The sequence below is a fragment of the Chiloscyllium plagiosum genome, unplaced genomic scaffold (assembly GCF_037043375.1).
Source record: "Chiloscyllium plagiosum isolate Xiang-an unplaced genomic scaffold, Cpla_swu_hap1 HiC_scaffold_46, whole genome shotgun sequence".
Taxonomy (NCBI): Eukaryota; Metazoa; Chordata; class Chondrichthyes; order Orectolobiformes; family Hemiscylliidae; genus Chiloscyllium; species Chiloscyllium plagiosum.
The window spans coordinates 1397191-1405343 of record NW_028270184.1 but is presented as its reverse complement, the minus strand read 5'-3'; the positions used below and the strand labels follow the sequence as shown (position 1 = coordinate 1405343).

The following is an 8153-nucleotide window of genomic DNA, read 5'->3' as shown; positions in this document are numbered from 1 at the left end:
AACCCCTCTTCCAGGTCATTTATAAAAATGACAAACAGCAATGGTCCCAAAACAGATCCTTGCGGAACACTGCTAGTGACGGCACTCCATGAAGAAACTTTGCCATCAACTACTACCCTCTGACTTCTTCCATCCAGCCAATTCCTAATCCAAACCTCCAACTCACCCTCAATGCCATATCTCCGTATTTTCTGCAGTAGCCTACCATGGGGAACCTTATCAAACGCCTTACTAAAATCCATATATACCACATCTACCGCTTTCCCCTCATCAACCTCCTTCGTCACCTTTTCAAAGAATTCAATAAGGTTTGTGAGGCACGACCTGCCCTTCACAAAACCATGCTGACTATCCTTGATCACATTATTCCTATCCAGATGTGCATAAATCCTATCCCTTACAATTCTCTCTAAGACTTTGCCCACAACAGAAGTGAGACTCACCGGCCTATAGTTACTAGGGTTATCCCTACTCCCCTTTTTGAACAAGGGAACCACATTTGCTATCCTCCAGTCTTCTGGCACTACTCCTGTAGACAAAGAGGACATAAAAATCAAGGCCAATGGCTCTGCAATCTCCTCCCTTGCTTCCCAGAGAATCCTAGGATAAATGCCATCAGGCCCAGGGGACTTATCTATTTTCACCTTTTCCAGGATTTCCAACACCTCTTCTCTACATACCTCAAAGCCATCCATTCTACTTATTTGTGACTCAGTATTCACATCAACGACAATGCCCTGTTCCTGAGTAAATACTGAAGAAAAGTATTCATTCAGTGTCTCCCCAATCTCTTCTGCCTCCACACGCAACTTCCCACTACTATCCTTGACTGGACCTATTCCTACCCTAGTCATTCTTTTATTCCTAACATACCTATAGAAAGCCTTAGGGTTTTCCCTAATCCTACCGACTAAGGACCTTTCATGTCCCCTCCTTGCTGCTCTTAGCTCTCTCTTCAGGTCCTTCCTGGCTACCCTATAACTCTCAATCGCCCCAATTGAACCTTCACGTCTCATCTTGAGATAGGCCGCCCTCTTCCATTTAACAAGGGATTCCAATTCCTTATTAAACCACGGCTCCCTCGCACGACCCTTTCCTCCCTGCCTGACAGGTACATATAAGATCCAGAGTGATTTTCCAGGAGCCATGGCAAGGATGCTTCCCAATGTGGGAGAGATGAAGCTTGGGGAGATGGTTAAAAAATAAGCACTATCCCGTTTAAGACAGAAACAAAAACTCTGTGAAATTCTCTTCCCCATAGAGTGGTGGTGATAGTGGAATGGTTCAGTACTTTTATTATTATAGGTGGTCTCCAATTTACCAATGTCCAGCATACAAGCGCTTGTCCTTACGAATGCGATCCTACACAGGGGTCTGATTCAAGGACTTGACATTCAAATGTTCCTGAGAAATAGCTGCTCAATATTGTCCTGCATTGTGTGTTGACTTGCATACAAATCAACTTACAAACGGACTCCAGAACAGGACACCTTCGCAAACCAGGAACTGCCTGATGTCATGGAGAAGCAAGTCCTGGACTGGAGGATGCCATGGGGAGTCAAGGCCCAGACTGGGGGATGTCATGGTGAGGGGAGTCCTGGACTGGAGGATGTCATGAGGAGGCTAGGCCCAGACTGGAGGATGTCTTGGGCAGGCTAGGCCCAGACTAGAGGATGTCATGGGGAGGCAAGGCCTGGACTGGAGGACGTCATGGGGAGGCTAGGCCCAGACTAGAGGATGTCATGGGGAGGCAAGGCCTGGACTGGAGGACGTCATGGGGAGGCTAGGCCCAAACTGGGGGATGTCATGGGGAGGCTAGGCCCAGACTGGAGGATGTCATGGGCAGGCTAGGCCCAGACTGGGGGATGTCATGGTGAGGGGAGTCCTGGACTGGAGGATGTCATGGGGAGGCTAAGCCTGGACTGGAGGATGTCATGGGCAGGCTAGGCCTGGACTGGAGGATGTCATGGGCAGGCTAGGCCCAGACTGGAGGATGTCATGGGGAGGCTAGGCCCGGACTGGAGGATGTCATGGGGAGGCTAGGCCCAGACTGGAGGATGTCATGGGGAGGCTAGGCCTGGTCTGGAGGATGTCATGGGGAGGCTAGGCCCAGACTGGGGGATGTCATGGGCAGGCTAGGCCTGGACTGGAGGATGTCATGGGCAGGCTAGGCCCAGACTGGAGGATGTCATGGGGAGGCTAGGCCCAGACTGGGGGATGTCATGGGGAGGCTAGGCCCAAACTGGGGGATGTCATGGGGAGGCTAGGCCCAGACTGGAGGATGTCATGGGGAGGCTAGGCCTGGACTGGAGGACGTCATGGGGAGGCTAGGCTCAAACTGGGGGACGTCATGGGGAGGTTAGGCCCAGACTGGAGGATGTCATGGGGAGGCTAGGCCCAGAGGGGGGGATGTCATGGGCAGGCTAGGCCCAGACTGGAGCATGTCATGGGGAGGCTAGGCCCATACTGGGGGATGTCATGGGGAGGTGAGTCTCTTGCGGACTGGAGGTATGGCCTCGGGTTTTGAAGGCCATTGTGGTCTGAAGACTTGGCCCAGGGCGATCTGGAGGCTAGGTGCTGGCATGGGCTGGGGTGAAAAGGGCTGTAATCCGAGTACTTTTTAGAACTTTTGATTTTTGTGTCAGACATTTATTTATTATTGTTTCAATTCTGTACCAAATTCTTAAGTATCTGTACCTAGGTATCTTATACCTTTGATAGTGCTGTAAGTGGCAACATTGCAAACGTTTCACTGCACTCATTTGAGTGCACATGACCTCAAAGCTAATTCAGTTCAGACAGCTTCTTGACTGACAACAGAGCCACAGGGTAGACAGGGCAGGAGAGTGAGGCCATAATGAGATCAGCCATGATCTTATCGAATGGTGAGCAAGCTTGAAAAGCCAAGGGACCTACTCCTGCTCCTTAGCGGTATATTCACATGTCTGAATGTTGATACGTAGTTTCCAATGGAAACCTGCCTCCCTTTCTCAGTCTGGGCGTGAAGGTGACTCCATTCCCAAGTTGATGCAGCTGACTCAGCCCTGTCCATTCTGAATCCATTATACTTTGTGCACTGGCTGGATGACTGGGACTGGCCAATAAACAGCAGCCTCTATCAGTGACCCCCACGTCCTGAGAATGAACAGGAGGAAAGCAGTCAGTGAAATTAATGGAAAGGGGATCTTTCTCGTCTGAATCCTCAGGTATCATGAGCTGATAGTTAACCTCACCTCAGTTTATGATCTTAAACATCAATGGAGAGATGAGACATGCCAGTGAGAGCACATTAACCCAGACTGCTGAGTGAAAATGGGACTGAATCTCACTAAATCAGGAGGACAGGACACAGTGAGCCCATATCATACAAAGACATCAGGAGAGATTATCTAGACTTGGAGCTTTACCTGGGTGTGGCGTGGGGAACAGAACTATGTAACTCTACTCACCCACATTCTGAACAGGTGAGAATGAGAGAGAAATGTCGAGTGGGCACTGACCTTTAACAGATTGTGACAGCCCCTGGGGTTTCAGAATGACGACAGCACCTCCCCCAAGTACAACATATACCCCTGGAGGAGGTATAGACAGTCATTGTGAAACAACAGGTACAGGATTCAAAATCTTTCCCCGAGGGTGGGGACTGTGTGAAGTCTCTGACTTTTGAGTCAAATAATCCAGCGACACTGCCCCAGGAAATTCCCAGGAAAGTAGGACATCTGTCGCACAGTCCTCTATCTTCTTTCCTGCAGTTGGCACTTCTAGTTTACAAATCTAAAGACAAGGGAATTGGGTTTAACTCACCTTTCTCCATTTCAAGGTGTTGCGGTTCTGTGCAAAGTTTTTAAAAAACTTAAAACTAAGTGACTTTATTTGACCTTTAACCACAATATTAACCCTTTTAAATGCACTGTGTTTTACAAATATTAACAGAAATGGACCCAAGTGAACAGGGACACAGGCAAAATCCAATGATTAAAATTAATTAGTTAAAAATCACACAGCACCAGGTTAACGTCCATCAGGTTTACTTGGAAGCACTAGCTTTCAGAGTGCTGCTCCTTCAAGGTCAGGCTGCTACCTGATGAAGGAGCAGTGCTCCAACAGCTTGTACTTCCAAATAAACCTGTTGGACTATAACTTGATGTTGTGTGATTTTTAACTTTGTCCACCCCAGTCCAACACCAGAACCTCCACATTAAAGTTACTTATGAATTTTTCGACGTTTCAGCAGGGCAAATGACTGAGTGAATCCCTTCCCACTATCTGAGCAGGTTCACCCCACTAGTGTCTCAACAGGCTATGTACCTGAGTGAATGTCTTGCCACACTCACAGCAAGTATAATAAGGCCAGTGAGAACTGGCCAGTGAATCACCAGAGGAGGTGACCAACAGAAACTGTTACTGCACTCAGTGCACATGAATAGTTTCTTGCTGAGCACTCTGCTGTTGCAACAGGCAATCAGTGAATGCCTTCCCACACTCAATGCTGATGAATGGTCTCTACCCAGTGTGAATGTGCTGGTGTATCACCAGCATGGATGACAAAGTGAAATCCTTCCTACACTCTGGTCTCTCCCCAGAGTGAACTCACTGGTGTTCAGTCAGATGAGAGGAGTGGCAGATGGAGTTTCATTTAGATAAATGCGAGGTACTGCCATTTGGTAATGCAAATCAGGGAATGACTTATACAGTTAATGGTAGGGCTTTTGGGGAGTGTTGCCGAACAAAGAGACCTAGAGGTACAGATTGATAGTTCCTTGAAAGTGGAGTCCCAGATAGACAGGATAGTGAAGAAGGCATTTGATATACTTGCTTGCATTGGTCAATCCATTGAGAACAGGAGTTGGGAGGCTGTACAGGACATTGGTTAGGCCATTTTTAGAATGCTGCGTTCAATTCTGGTCTCCCTGCCATAGGAAGGATGTTGTTAAACTTGAATGGGCTCAGAAAAGATTGACAAGGATTTTACTGTGGTTGGAGGATTTGAGCTATAGGAAAAGGCTGAATAGTTTGGAACTATTTTCCTGGAATATCGGAGACTGAAGGGTTTATAAAATAATGAGGGGCATGGAAAGGGTGAAGAGACATGGACTTTTTCCCAGGGTGGGCGAGTCCAAAACTAGAGGGCACTTGGTGCAGATGAGTTGGACTGAAGGGTTTATTACCGTGTTGTATGACTCTAAAATTCCTTGAACCCAGTCTCACAGTGAAACCACCTGAATGGCCTCTGAATGGTGTGAACACACTGGTGGGATATCACTATGACAGCACTTCCCACAGACTGGTCAGGGAAACGGTATCTCATCAGTATTAAGCTGTTGGTGCATCTGTTAAGATGTGGAGCTGCCAGTGTTGGACTGGTGTGGACAAAGTTAAAAATCACACAACACCAGGTTATAGTCCAACAGGTTTAATTGGAAGCACGCTGCAACCTGATGAAGGAGCAGTGCTCCAAACGCTAGTGCTTCCAAATAAACCTGTTGGACTATAACCTGGTGTTGTATGATTTTAAATTCTGTTAATGCAAGGCATTAAAGTGCAACCACTGATAGCCCCGGTCTGTTCCAGAAACAGTGTCTGGACACTCACTCCGCAGTCCAGACTCTGTCGCAGCTTACACTTTTCAACTGGAGCTATGGACAGTCAAGTCACAGACCCCTATGTTCTTTCTATCACACAGACCAGGAATCTCTCTCACTCTTACTACCAAACTATCAGAGATCAGCGCTGAAAGAGTGCTGCACTATCAGAGGGTCTGCACTGGCACAGTGTTGCACTGTCAGAAAATCAGTGCTGAGGAAGCTCAGTGTTGGAGGGTCAGTGCTGAAGGAGCAGGCACTGTCAGAGGGTCAGTGCTGAGGAAATGGGGACTGTCAGAGGGTCAGTGCCAAGGTAGTGCTGCACTGTCAGAGAAGTTGTCTCTTGAAGTAGATTTGTGCCCCCTAGTGGATGTGGGGGATGATTTTAAACAGAATCTATTCAGGCTGGAACAATGTGGGTCATGTCAAGACATGGAAGGTGTTTTCCCATAATCCCTCTAAGGACCAATATCCCTCAAACAACTGTCTGGAAATAGATTCACTTTCTGAATTGAAAATGCACAGGCTAGAAATGCTAGGTTGGTGAGGCAGTGTCTGTGGAATTCAGGAGAAACAGAGCAAATGTTGATGAGCTCAGGTTTGATCTGAACCCCACCAGTGTTGCTGCACCTTTGCAGTGTGTCCAGGGGAATTTAGACATTTACTTGCTGGCTGTGGAAGATTTGTGAGCTGATAAGGATATAACAAGAGATACATACACCCATTTCCTTCATTTAGCAAGATGGAATTGCAAAATGGCCTCATGAAGTGGAGGAATAAAGAGAATGTTGAGTGGGTATTGTCTGGGATAGGTAATGTATACACAGACAGAGACACACAGACACACACACAGACAGTTGGGTGGCCCACACTATCAGGAGACTCTCAAAATGAGCTCTCTGCTCTGAGCTCTGTCACAGCAAGCGGGAGCCACGAGGGCAGAGAAAACACTTCAGAGAAGTTGGCCAAACCACCCTGAGAAAATCTTGCCCAAACTGGAGAATTATTTATTTCAGCATCTCTGAATATAGCTTTTCCACTGTTCTTTCGAAGTTGGTGAAGGCAATCGTTTACAGCAAGGGAACGGGGATAAAAAATGCAATTGAAGCAGCTAAACTTCTAGAGGGCTCTTTGCTTCTCTCTGATCCATCCTGCTCGCACAGTCTGGGTTAATCTGAACTTGACCAATCAGAGCATTATTGCTGTGCTGAGCTCAACTGAAACCACAATTGGTGCCAATCAAAAAGACTGTCTCTGGGGAGGATTATGTTGAACACACCCAGGTGGCATAGTGTTACTGAAAATATTACAAATTCATCTGTTCGTATTACTTGCTTTAACAAAGCCGCAAATAATGCCTTCCATGTTCGCTTTTGTAGAAGTGTCTATTTCCTCATTTTGAATTATTATCCAAAAAATTAAGAAGATGTGATTTCTTACATTGCACACCAACAGCCTCTGAACCTTTGCTTTCTGTTTTGCCACAGACTTCAGAATTGGTCAATTGTTGGACAAGCTCACAAGGAAGCAATGCTATCTCTCAACAAGTAGAAGATAATGCATAGAGAAACTTCGCTGAAGAAATATCTCAGTGCAGTACTTGAGAAATTAATATCTTGGATTGTATACTTTCAAAGTCGAACCATTAACTTGATCCATGGACCTAGGTCTAACTGACCTGCTACTTGAACTGAGGGAATTTCATTGTTCTACAATCCAAGCAACATCATCTCACGGACAAAAAAAAATGAAAAAACTCTGAGTAAGTCACCTCAATCCACCTTTTTTGTTTGGATTCTTGAGCTACCATTGTGTTTGCGTTTCCTCAATCCTATAATACTCTGCTGAGAAGGTAGCACCTCATCTTATCAGTGTGTGCGTGCATTTTTGGGATCAGCTTGGCTGATAACTAGTTTGGCCACGTACTTAAATCTGAAGCTTGATTCTAATATATGTGATATTTTGGAGTTTATGAAAGAGACTTGGTGAAAATCAATCTTTTGTGCTCCATAAAGAGAAACAAATTGACTATTTTGCTGATAAATGAGAACATTCGGGTATGACTTGCGGGGCTTCGTTTCCAATGCTCTCCTCCTATCAAAGTTAGAACGGCGTAGCAGGGATTCTTATCCTATGATGATTTCACAATACCACTGTGATCTGCTGTTTGAGGACCATTGGTATGTTGGATCTTCATCAATATTACATTCTTCTCTTCAATCTCTTCTTAACTCTTGTCTTCATTGTGTTGTGGTGATAAGATGTTTCACATTAAGACAGTGGGTACCAACACAGCCAATAGTTGGTAAGGAAACAGCTCAGAGCAGTGAACTCTTTGATGGTCCAAACATGTGCCTTAAGACATGTTTGAGGCATGAGTGATGGTGGGTCTGAGTGATGGTGGGTCTGAGTGATGGTGGGTCCAAATAATGGGGCAAGGTCTGAATGATGGTGGTTCTGAGTAAAGGTGGGTCCAAGCGATGGAGCAAAGTCCGAGTGATTGTGGGACCACATAATGGTTGATCCAAGTAACTGGGAGACAAGTAAAATGGTCAGCAGCAACATGGATAC

At 46.2% G+C, this 8153-nt stretch overlaps 1 protein-coding gene across 1 annotated transcript in view; it reads left to right on the top strand.

The window, feature by feature from the left end:
• The first annotated feature begins 7075 nt into the window (after window positions 1–7075).
• Window positions 7076–8153, top strand: part of LOC122543785 (transcriptional-regulating factor 1-like) — a 90720-nt gene continuing 89642 nt past the window's right edge. The window contains exon 1 of the mRNA XM_043682554.2: window positions 7076–7344. The gene's annotated coding sequence lies outside the window, so the exon portion shown is untranslated. The remainder of the gene's footprint in view (window positions 7345–8153) is intronic.